The 13192-nt window shown below is 42.8% G+C and overlaps 1 pseudogene; it reads right to left on the bottom strand.

Annotated features, from left to right (window-relative positions):
• Positions 1-2518: 2518 nt before the first annotated feature.
• The window catches only part of LOC134384371 (NEDD8-conjugating enzyme UBE2F-like), a 54452-nt pseudogene continuing 43778 nt past the window's right edge, over positions 2519-13192 (bottom strand).

The following is a 13192-nucleotide window of genomic DNA, read 5'->3' as shown; positions in this document are numbered from 1 at the left end:
TTGTGAGTAATTAGATGATTTGCTCCAGACGATGGACTGAAAACACCCAGGATTAAAGCCCAGGTTTCACCATTTGTTACAGAGTTCCAATTCCCTCTTCCAAGCCCTCGATAATTTAATATCTATTTTTTACTAAAGTATTGCCTAGTCCTAGGAGCCTTCTCTCCTATATTATTTGGCATCCATGAATATTCTAAAGGAAAAGCAAGAAAAGTAAATAGCTACATTCTCCATTCTCCCCCATCCCTCTTCCTTTAACTCCCAAATATTTGGTCAAATGATAACTTCCAGCATTTATTGGGAATTTACCATGTGCCGGGCACTGTTCTAAGTAATTTGCAAGTACTGTCATTAATCCTCATAACAACTTTATAAGATAAGTATTATGAATAACCACATTTAATGGATGAGGAAAACTGAGGCACAGGAAGTTAAGTAACTTTCCCAAAGTCATAAGAATAGAAAGATTCAGAATTGGAACACAAGCTAACTCCAGACTTCACAGCCTTTACCATTACACCACATGCCTCTGAAAGTGTCCTGCGCTGCCACACCTTCGTGCCTTTGCCCGTACTTTTCCCTCTGTCTAAAATACACTTCTTGCTCCGATCCATCATTTAGAAAGCTACTTCTCATCCTTCAAGATCACGAAGCTTTCCCTGAGTCCACTGGGAGAGGTAGACCCGGGCTCTTCTCTTTGCTCCCACAGCCTATTGCACACAGCACGGCCACAGTTCTCTCGCACTGTTGCACTCATAGTTCATGTATCTGTCCTGGCTATACCAGATAAGGCAGGCTCCTCAGAGGTAGGTGTTTATAGTCTTCATCTTTTTACCCCAAAATCAAGCACATATGGGATTTAGAAAAATGTTGGCATTCAAAAAATTGTTGTTGAAATTAAATTAAAAAGCAGGATTTGGTAGTAAACTGAATTCAGCAAACTCAGTAAACTGCTTGAGTTCCAGGTCTGAACCTCATCATGAAAAAGCTGACATCTAATTTTCGTGCTGCAGATTTTTCAAGGATGAAATAGGATCCTGGGTCCTGTAAACTCCTCCTTAGAAATGTTTCTTCCTTTCCTTTACCATCTCCCTCCATGGCTCTTGTCTGAACAATTGCAGTGGCCCTTCTTGAACCCCCGCCTCTCATCTTACCCTTTACAATTTGTCCCCTTCAGCAAGACTGGAATAACCTTCCTAAACAGATTCAACCATGTCATTTGCTGACACCTTTTCTTTCTTTTTTTGGAAGCCAGACAAATGTTTATTTTGCATTTGTTTTCACTGGTTCAAACGTCTGAACTCTGAGTAAATCCACTTGCCTGTCTACAGGGCTCTTCCTCTGAAGTGCAGAAGTGCATTAACCTGACGAGTATGCCTATGTGCCACTGTTAATTCCTGGTCCTCCGAGGCCCAGGAGGCTCACTCTTAGAAAGGGCCCAGGCCACAGCAAACTCAAAAGGAGGCCACAGGTACACTATCAGTGTCATCAGACATTGTTTGGGCTGATTTCTGATGTGTGTCTCCTGTCTCTCAGAACAGCGAGGGTCTGGTACTCTGATAAGTAGATACTGGCTGACGGTCACATGACCACTGCAGAAACCCCAACCCCCAGTGGTCTGGGCTCCAGCCAGTTTCCTCTGGGCAGCATGTGAGAAAGGACTCCCTGCCTTTTTGTTTGTTTGTTTGTTTTTATTTTTATCATCCCAACCTAGGTTCAAAGGGCTCTAAAACGTCCTTGCCACATCTGAACCTGAAAGCAAGAGCTGATTTTTAAAAGCTAGATTCTCGTTGCATTTGGACAAAATGAACAATTTGTCTTTCATATTTCCTTTGTGTTTCTCTTCAATAGTTCAACATCTTCCTCTCTGCTCTATATAATAAAAATACAAACTAAATGAGAATAGAAAAAAAATAATTAAAGCATTAAATTGTACAAATTACAAATCTGTTCCAAAATATACTGACATTAAATAAAATATGTATTTCAGTAAGAGATCTACAGGTGAATGAATCACTCTATGCATTCTGAGAAGCTCCATAACATCTAGGCAGGGCCAATATTCATGCAAAAAGCTAAGAAAATTTGCATCCAATCACAGTTTGTAGTGGGTTTCTATTGCCAATCTGCGAGTTACACTGAACACATCATTAGCATCACTTGTGCAGGAAATCGATTTTGTTTAGGAAAAGGGTAAGCAAGTTCCTGCCTCAATTTTGAGTTCATTACAACTTCTCAAGAATTTCCCCCAACAGCCTATACAGTACAGTTTCTAAAAAGCAAACTTATTAAGGTAAGCAGACAACCCTTTAGAAACCCGAACACATTTTTTTTGTTGTATTTGAGTTGAATTCTCCATATACGAAAGGCAGTCATGAAAATGGTCTGCTTCAGGACAACATGGTCACAAGACTGGGGCAATCCAGTGGGACTGAGAGGGAGCATGAGGATAGGGGAGAGTGGGGCTACCTCTTGCTGTTTCACATTAGAAAGTCCATGGGCCTGCAATCTTCTTTTATCATCTAGCACAACACTTGATGTAGTCACCCACTTTATTCCGGAAGTCTGCCTTGTCCCACAAATGATGTTCTGCAGCTTCAAGATTGAGTGGATCATCAAAATTCAAAGGATCAGTAAACAAAGAATTTAATCCACAACCAACATCCTTTAATGTTCTCATGAGAGCCCAGCCAGTGCCATAGAACAGTCAATAGAATGTTCTCTCAGTAAGCTTAGACATATTTCACCTGTCTCTGTGATGTTGAGGTGCCAGAGCCTGGTAGAGCATTTCACTTTGGGAAACATCATGTTTAATGCATCAGGAACTTCAGTTTCAAAACTGAAGTTTTCTATCCTGGAAGTAACCCTCATCTAGGGTTACAGCTAGCTAAAAGCAGTGAAGCTTGTTTGGATCAGGAAAATGCACTTTACATGTACAAGGTAAATTAGCTTTAAGTTTTGCAACCTTTTTAGCAACTTGTCTCTCACGGAAACCCTCCAAGTGGAATCAGATACTGTGGCTGCTGACCGGGACCCTTTGAAATGGTCATCCCATTTCAGCTTGCTTGCCAGAGTTAGCTTTACTACAACATTTACCTTGGTACCTAGAGACAGGCAAGGGGGAGCCCAGAGACCCATGCATGCCCAGCCCAGGCAATGGCAGCTAGATGCAGTACCTCACAGCCACACCAGCTCCAGTGGCCTCCTGTCACCCATCCAACATGCCCACCTCCACTTTCACTTCCACACACCCAAGGGTACCCAACATACTTGTGGGTGGGTACAATCCCATTTGCCCAGCTACAGCTATGCATTTTAAAATATTTAAATATCACAATTCAACATCAGAATGCACGTTTGGGGGAAGATGCTGAAATCATCTTGCAGGCTCAAAGTGGAGAAATTTAAAACTCATTGGTTTTCCACGCTGACCAGGTTCTATTTGGCTGGAAGCAAACAAATCAATCGCATCATTTTTCACTTAATTAGCCTTGAAGCTGCTGGCGTGTACATTCTCACTGCAGAGCCAGCACAAGCACTGGTTACTTCATTCCCTCCCCATCAGTCAGCAGAGGGTGTCACCTCTCCACAGTTAACTCCCAGTCCTACAGTCACTTTCCCTGGGCTCCTGTAACCTTTGGCCCACTTCTATCCTGGAAGCTTTTGCCTCATAAAGTAGGTGTCTGTCTTCCTACTGGGCACTGAGTTCTGAAGAGGCAGAGACAACAGTCACTCATCATTTATCCCCAGGACCTGGCATAGAACCAGTATCCAATTATTTTCAATAAGTGATATCACATCCTGGAGTGAAATTCCCAAGGACCATGCTTAAGAATTAAATTTAAACTTCTTGCTCTACTCCAATAATTGACTTGGGGTCCTGCTGGCCAGCAGGGCAGGACACCCTCTCCAGCTTTTCTCTTTAGGTAGGTATGGAACATGCCTAGCTGCCAGAAGTTAAAGCCAAGCTCTGGCATCTGGTATCCTCTCCCATTCATGTGGATAAACTCCTCCTTGGGTTGTTAAAAAAAAGAAGTAACCAGCCTAATATCTTGCTAGTCTTAAAGGCACTCAAAGAGTTAGAAAACAATTATGATATGTGTGGTGAAGAACATGAGTGTTCTTTTTATGGGTCAGTGGTCTTTGGATGGTCCTAAGCAGAATGCAATCCACAGCCTCTCCTTGATCCTAACCTCACAAACACAAATGGTTGCCAACAATTATTCTATTTGTGCTCCTAAAATAAGGCCAACTCCTCCATTTACACACTGGGTCCCATTCCCTGTCACTTATGGAAGGACATCAAGCCAGTCACGATAGCAATTTTCCTTATTCTCTCCGGCATCATTATATTTTCTCTCTCAACTGGATCATTTTTACCATTATACAAATGCACTGTCATATCTCCTATATTTAAAAAAAAAGTCATATCTCCCATATTTTAAAAAAATTCATGTCAAAGCCAGTGCCATTTCTCAGTCCTATCTTACTTGACATATCAGCAGCATTTAACACAGTTGGTTACTCCCTCCTTCTCTCACTTTGTTTTTCAGATCCCATTCACTTGGTTTTCCTTCTGCCTCACTGGTCACTCCTTCTCAGTCTCATTTGCTAGCTCCTCCTCATCTCCCGTATTTGGGCATGTTGTACAGCCCCAGGGATCAATGCTTAGACCTCTCATCTTCCTTATCTACATGCATTCCCTAAGTGATTTCATTAAGTCTCATGGTTTTAAATACCATGTAGTGCTGATAATGCCCAAATTTATATGTCTCTTTCTCAAATGCCTTCCTTAAACTTCAGACTCATCCAACCAGCTGCCTACTAGACATCTCCCCTTGAATGCCCAATTAACACCTCAAACCTCACATAACTACTGGTAATTGACCTAAGCCAAATTGATCATGCACAATGTTATTTCTTTTGATAAAAAATGGAGGCTTTAAGGCAAAGGAAGGTAAGCTCCTCTCCCATGAACTTACTACAAGCTATTATCCATCATTACTAGGGTTGGTCACCATGTTATTCATAGCATCATTTAGGGCATGTGCCTATGTTTAACTTATTAATAATATAATAATTCATGTCATAATTTCCAGCTCTTCAGCCTGTACCCAGGAGGGGAATGATCTGCGTTCTAGACTCACAAATAAATGTTTGGTGACTTCTATTCCCTAGAACAAGACCTCAAGACTAAGGTCCCAAGACCTCAGTTCCCTAGTCTATAAAATGGAAATGATAAGATCAGATCTGGCAACAAGGCAGACTGCACTAATTCATCCCTCCCTCAGGGCTCTACACAGGAATGCAAGGTAAAATGTAACCGAGAAAAACATTTACACACACAGCCAAGCTGGAAAGAAAGCAAACTCCTCAAGCACAGAAGCAAAGAGGAAATTCAGAGCCAAAGCAGTACACTTCAAAAAGGCCCACAGAGAAGAGCCACAGGGACATGTACCTAGATGTGGGCTCAAGGGGCTGAGACTTGGAAACTTGAGTCCATCACAGGGATAGGAGATGAGGCTCTGTGGTGAGCCAAGTGACCACATTCAAGGTAAATTATGCCAAGTAATGAAATTCTGATACATGCTACAAATCAGGTGAACCTTGAAATCATTGTTAAGTTAAATCCACCAGACACAAAAGGACAAATTGTATGATCCACTTACATGAGGTACCTATAATAGTCAAACTCACAGAGACAGAAAGTAGAATGGTGGTTTCTAATGGCTGAGGGCAAGGGGAAATGAGGAGCTGCTGTTTAATGGGTACAAAAGTTTCAGTTTGGGCTGATGAAAAAGTGCTGGGGATGAACAGTAGTGATGGATGCACAGCATGGAGAATGTACTTAATGCCACTGAACTGTACACTTAAAAATGGTTAAAATGGTAAATTTGATGTTATGTATATTTTACCACCAAAAAAAAAAGTATTAAATACCTGAGGAGCCACTATGCCTGAGAATCAGTTGAAACAAGAAGCAATAGATTTAGTCCTCTAAGGATCCCAAGGCTGTGAGTCAGTGATATGCAGAATATTTTTTAAAAAAGCAAAATAGCTATGCATAAAAATTTTGAAGAAATAATAGATGTGATTAAAATGATAAGCATTCAATAAGAAGTTATTATAAAATGAGAAACCAGTTTGGAATAGAATGAAACTATTAATGATGAAAAATATAAAAATTTAAAACTTGATGGACTGGCTAAACAGTAGTTTTAGACTCAACTTAGAAGAGAATTAGTCAGATGGAAAAATTTATCTAAAGATTTGTCAGAATATAGCAAAGTGAAATGAAGAAGAAAATCTAAAGGAGAAGTTAAGAGGCATTGGGAATAGAATTAGACAGTCTAACATATATGTAGTCAGGATTCCAGGAGGAGAAAACAAAGAGAAGAAGGAAAGGCAATAATTAAGATAATAAGGATACCCCAGATTCTGTAGAGATAATAAAAAAGTATGAACCAAAAAATCTAGAAAAGCTTCCAGTCAAGATGGTGGAATAGATGGTCCCCAGCATCACCCTCTCCCACAGATCAACTAATTTTCAACTATTAAAAAGCAATGACAGCCAAGCTGGGGCCGCTAGAGCTCAGGGGAAGAGGAAGAGCTACAGAGTACATGAAGGTGGGAGAAGCCATGATAACAGAAAAAAAAACCACTCTGATCATTTTGAATCCCAGCCATTTCCAGGCTGGAGCTGCTGAGTGCACAGACCAAGAGCTGACAAAAGCCACAGCTGTTCCCTTCGGATGAAGTTGCTTGGAGGCAGCAGGGGGGAGGAGGGCCTCAGTGGCCCCCAGGACAGCGAGATCACTAATAGGGTTCCTGTGGCCCCACATGGGACCAAGGAGCCACAGCAACTGAAAAAAAGGAGCCACTCAGAGGCCAGTGAGTCATTGCAAGGGATGGGTGTATGGCTTGTCCCATGGGAAGTGTTTGCAGCATGGGGGATGGGGGAGACAGACCCACCAGGGGAACACTGAGACACAGCAAGGACAGCTGATCTGCCCCCCAATCAGCGAAGGACCACTCAGAGGAGACTGCTCAGGAAAATAGAATTGCATGGAGTACAGTTTGATGAAGACTCAGGCCCAGATCAGAGTTCCTACACAACCCAGGGGTACCAGATCTACAGTGAGCCAGAAGTACCCATAAAGTCAACCATTAAAACCTGAACTGCCCAAAAAGTCTTCCCTAGGGAAACAGCAGCAAAGCAGAAATTTAGCTAAACAACACAGCTCAAGTACTGCTTCTTACAGGAAGTTCCCCTGTTTTAGAAGTAAGCAAAGGACAAAAAATTAGTTCCAGCCCAGGCACACCACTAGCACCTCAGGGCCCACCAGGGGATCCAAGGCAAGAAGCCAGGGACCAGACCCCCCCGCCCACACCCAGGCATACTACCAGTGCCTTGGGGCCTGCCCAGGGACCCAGGCCATGGAGCTGTACACCGAACCCACCCCCCCCACAACCGGGCACACCATCAGTGCCAACGAGCATGCCAAAAATATCACTTCCACATGGGTAGCCCACCACAGCCACCACAATAACCGTGGCTGCTGCGAAAGTGGCTAGATGTCACAACCACACAGATGGTCCAACAGCCACTGGAGTGCATCAACACAAGGAGAATCACCAGCAGAGGCCAAAGAAAAGAAGAGGATGTCTCTCTCCACAAAGCCCATTCCAGAGTGATAGAGGAAGCATGTGCTCTATGATAATATTGGGGGACCTGAACACACCACTCAGTATTGGACAGATCATCTAGGCAACAAATCAACAGAGTAACCATTACTCTTTCAGAAGGAGAGAAGAAATCTAGGGTTATCAGTGGTAGAAGGAGGGAGGGAGAGGGGGATAGGGAGAGATTGGACAAGGGGCATAAAGAATAAGCACAATTTATAACAATATCCATACTAGAAATATTGATTTGATCAACATATGTCAACATTGAATCCCCAAAATATGAAGAAATCTAGGGCAATTAGAGGGGAGAGGGGGGGATGGATAGGGAGATGGGGAGAGATTGGACAAAGGGGCATAAAGAATAAATATGATTTTAACAATATATATACTAGTAATATTGATTTGATCAACATATGTTAATGTTGAACCCCCAAAATATGTATAATCAATTATGATTCAATGAAAAGTTTTTTGTTTTTTTTTTTTAAAAGATGACCGGTAAGGGGATCTTAACCCTTGGCTTGGTGTTGTCAGCACCACGCTCACCCAGTGAGCTAACCGGCCATCCCTATATGGGATCCGAACCTGTGGCCTTGGTGTTATCAGCACCGCACTCTCCCGAGTGAGCCACGGGCTGGCCCCAATGAAAAGTTTTTTTAAATCTAGGAAGTAAAACATCCCAGATATGATAAATAAAAAGAAATTCACACCTAGTACAATAATAAAACTGCATAACACAAAAGACACAGATCTTAAAAGCAACCTGGTAACAATGACAAATCACTTATAAAGGAGTGGCCATTAAAATTACAACTAACTTTTACATGGCAACAACAGAAACTAGAAAACAATGGAGTTACAACTTAAATGTGTTGACAGAAAATATCTGATAATTAAAATTATATACCCAGCAAAATGACCTTTTAAGAAAGAGGGTAAAATAATGTTTATGATAAACAAAAACTGAGGGACTTTACTCCCAAGAACCTGCTGTAAAGAACATACTTTGACAAAAAGGGTGGGGAGGGTTACATGAGGACAATCTGATCTGAAATATACAAAAGAATGGAGAGCAAAGAAAATGGAAAACACATGGATAAATCCAAACAGACACTGTCTAAATAATACGATAGTAATAGCGTCTTATTTGTGGGATTAAAAATAGTGTCTTACTTGCAGGATTAGAACAGAAAAAATTGAACAACAATAGTACAAACATTATGAGGGGAAGATTGGAAAAACAGTGATTCTTAGACTATTTGGAAATGGGTGTAAAGATACTGTTTAAGTTTTTCTAATGATGGAAGTGTAGGAAGACTGGACATTTGGAGGCCCATTGACAGGCTATTGCAGGAGTCCAGTGGAGAAGTGATGGTTCCCTGGACTAAGATAATTCCAAGATATATTTTGGACAGAAAAGAAATGGGAAAAACCAAGGAAACTTCTATGTTTTGGGTTGAGTAACAGGGTGGAAGGTGGAGGTAAATGAGATGGAAAGCCTGAATCAGCCTGAATCAGTAGGGTGGGTGAGAGAGAAGTCAAGTGTCCCATTTGGACATGTTAAGTTTGAAAAGTCTGTGAGCCTATCAAGAGGTAGGTGGTGGGTAATACCATAGTTTTAAATAAAGTTCTGACCTGGGGAGATCAATATGGGCATCATCAGCTTAGAGATGTCTTTTTAAATTCATGGAATTGGATAAAACCACTTAGGGAAAGAATTTGGAGAAATATTGGAAGAGGGCTCAAGGCAAGTCCTAAGGCACCCTGGCTTTTAGAGGTCAGGCAGAGTAAGAAAAGCCACCAAACAGACATGCAGAGAACAAGTAAGGTCAGAGAAAGAGAGGAGAAAGGGTGCCACTGGATCCAAGAGGGGAGAGGATTTCAAAAATGATTTTAGGATGCCAACAGGTCAGGGATGATGGGCCAGAAATAAGTACAACCCTGAGGAAAGTTCACTTAGAGAAGTGTGGTGGTGACTGGATTGAGTGGGAGAGCAGGAAGCAGAGAAGGTGCGTGAGACCTGTTATGAAGGCTGGGTATAAAATGGAACAGAGGAACGTAACAGCAGCTGGACAGAGACGGGAGGTCAATAGAGAGTGTTTTTATATTGGGAGATATCGGAGTGTTCCTGTGCAGCACAGGGATGGTCCAACAGAGGCGAGCTAGGCTGATGGTGCTGGAGAGAAAACATCATCAGAGGTGCAGACCTTGAGAGAATGAAAAGGGGTGAGATCCAGAGGATAATGGAAAGACTGGCTTTAGTGGAAACAAAGAATACATCCTCTGTTGTTAATGGGGAAGAGAAAACGTATGTAAGTTTTTGGATTTGGTGGCAGGAAGAGGAAGGAGTTCACATCTGACAGCTTCTATTCTCTCACGATAGTGCAAGTTATGATGATCACCTGGGGCTGGGGAGGAAAAGAGCTATAAGTAGTTGGGAGGGGGAGAAGGTATGAAATAGCATCCCCTTTAGTCTACATCACAGCATTCTGCTTCTTTCCTTTGTGACGGTAACAACAGTCTTTTAAGAGTTTTGTTCATTTGTCCACATACTCATTTATTATCTGCCTCCCCTACTACGATGTAAGCTTCATGAGGAGCAGGAAACAGACTTGCCTTGTCCACAGTTAGATCTGATGCCCAGCAGAGTGCCCAGCACATAGTATGCCCTGAAAACATATTTGCTGAAAATTGAATGAATAAACGTTCAATAGTATATTCAATGCTCAGTGATTATTAGTGAATAAAAAAACTCCTGAGTGGAGGTCATATTAGAGAGACCATTGTTGAGTCACCACCAGAGACACCTCTGCTCCCAGCCCATTCCCAGCCTCACCACCTACTCCATTCGGGCCCCAAGGATACCTTCAAGACCTTCTTGAAATCCACCACCCTTGGCACCCAGCACAGAGCCTCCTACACAGCCTGACACCTGGCACTGAACCACTCTCGCCTCCTACTCAGAATAACTGGCACCCAAAAAGAGGCAGAATCTAAAAATCCTCGGAACCTCCAACATCATCAAAAACTGATATTTTCCTTTCACTTAGCAAGCAGATGAAATTAAAGATGGTCATAACTGTCTGTTGTTCTTAACTAAATTAAACCAGCATCAGATGCCTCTTTCTCTGAAGAGAGACTTCTCAAAAAGAAGAAAATGTAGCAGTGACAGAATCTCTCTTAAGCTTCCTTATTTAGAAATCAAGCTGGCTTGATCTTTATGCTTCTATCAGCGTCTGAGTGAGGCAAGAGAGTTGCAATTCGATGTCACGACAGGCCTGCAACTTCTGCCCCAGGGAAGGTCATAGAGGGGTCCCGACGCCCCTTCCCCTGTCACCCCCCACCATCCTCACCACTCCCAATGCTGTGTCCACAAAGCTTGACTGGGACTGAGTTGTGAGTGACCCTCTCTGGATCTCCTCCAAGAGTCCCAGACTCTTCGAACACTTGAGGAAATTCCACCTTTAACAGAAGCCTGGAAGAAGTGCAGATGATATCTGACTGCTGCTCAGTGCTGGGTTAGAAAAGGGACAAAGGAGCAGTGGGAACCTCTTAACTATTTCATGGCTTCCTGAAACTTCCATCTGATTGCAGTTAAAAGAATTAAATAAGACTTGGCCCTGGGAAGGGAGCCATCCTTATTTTTGACAGATTCTAAAACAGCAACACACAAGAACACAAATATGTTACACACACACACACACACACACACACACACACACACACACCCCTGCTCCAGCAAGGCTAGGAGCAAGCACAGTAGTCAGAGGGCTTGACTATAACACATCATCCATCACCGGGAATGAAAACATCTTCCCTGCATTGGGGTGGAAAGGACTGCGGCTCACGTGCCATGTGGACTCCGTGCACCCCGTTGCTACTCCTCTTGCCTGAAACATCCACTCCACACTCTCCACCAAAGTCTGCTCATCCTTCAAAATTCTTTCCAAATTTGGCAGCGCTTCTATGAACTTCTCCATTACTGATCCTCATCACTGAGTAGACACTGCCTCTTGATGCTATTTAAGTGTTAGATATTTTTTTATCTCATCTGCCCAACAAGGACAGGAAAACTTTTATATTTTGCAGCCCCCCAGTGCCAATAGGGTGCTGAGCAGACTGTAGATATTTAGTAATAATTCAGTGCCTTTTTCCTGCTAGTAGTATGGTCAAACAGGTATATATTGATGGATAATCACATAATAATAATAACAGCTACCATATTTGAGCATTCGCTATAGAACAGGCACTAGGCTAAGCACTTTCTGTGTATTACCTAATTTAAATTTCTCAGCAACTCTGTGAAATAGATACTATTTTTATTTTCACTTTATAGGTGGGGAAGTTGAGTCAATCTAAATTTAGTGGTTAACTTTTAACAAGTAAATTGATTTCAGTGATGGATACATATAAATTATAAAATTTTAAATAGGGCACTGTAGGCCCTACTAATACCTTCCAAACAGATTCAGAGAATACTAACCCTGAAAGGATTTTAGAGTTCATTCGGTTCCACTCTCTTGTCTCACAGTTGAAGGAAACAAATGCCAGGGATGTGAAATGACTGGCCCAAGACTACACAGCTTGTAAGAAACAGAGGTAAGACGAGAGCTGTGAGCCCCTTACCCCCCGAGGGTGTGTTTCTACCATTCATGGTCCTACCAAAAAACGTTATCTTTTGTTATCTTTTCTCCTCCTCCACACAAGTTTAACATCCTCAGGTTCAGGGATCTCAGGCCCAGAGGCTGTTAACACACCCTGTCCGTAGTGAGCTGGGCTCTCTTCAACCCTCCTTTCCCTTTTGTCCCTTCCCTGACATCTCCCCTCTCACCCTTCTCCTCCCCCTGGCTGGACCCCTGGCCCCAGATTGCATGGTCCCTGCCTTTTCCCTTCACCAAAGCTTCTCTGTGGCCCAGCAGAACCATTAGAAAGCTGCTTGGGCTGCCAAGAAGCAGACTGTGACACAGGCAGCTCAAATAGGGCCTTTGACTTCACCGAAACCAAATTACCCTCCACATGACGCAGGAGATTTATACCCCTTCCTCCATCTGGCCCTGCATGGCAGCCTCTGCCTGCCCTGGGTGGGGAAGAGAGAGAGGCAGCTAATTGCATCGGGGTCCTCTAATCCAGTCACAATCTAATCAAGCTTAGGGCTGTCAGTAGCGATGCAGTTTTCCAAAGACAGTTTGGTCTCCTGAGTTGTTGCTTCCAGGGCTGCCCACATCAATCTCCAGACTCATGTACCCATTAGACCGAGGACTGGGAAAGGCCAGCATCCCAGACACACCAAACCAGATTGGGGCAGCCCCCAGACATTTCGCTTGATGGGGAAATCGGTCCCCTTAGGGAGAGGCATGACAAGAGGAGCAAACAGCTCTCTTCTGCTTCCAGGAAATTCATATTTTGCTTTATTTCTAATTATTAACACTGATGGTCACATACACTAGGAATAACAGAATGTTTTCCAATAGAAAGGCTGAAACAACTCTGAGGAGATCGTTTTCTT

Source organism: Cynocephalus volans, chromosome 8, assembly GCF_027409185.1.
Source record: "Cynocephalus volans isolate mCynVol1 chromosome 8, mCynVol1.pri, whole genome shotgun sequence".
Classification (NCBI taxonomy): domain Eukaryota; kingdom Metazoa; phylum Chordata; class Mammalia; order Dermoptera; family Cynocephalidae; genus Cynocephalus; species Cynocephalus volans.
Note: the sequence above shows the minus strand (reverse complement) of the source record. Positions and strands in the feature narration are given on the sequence as shown.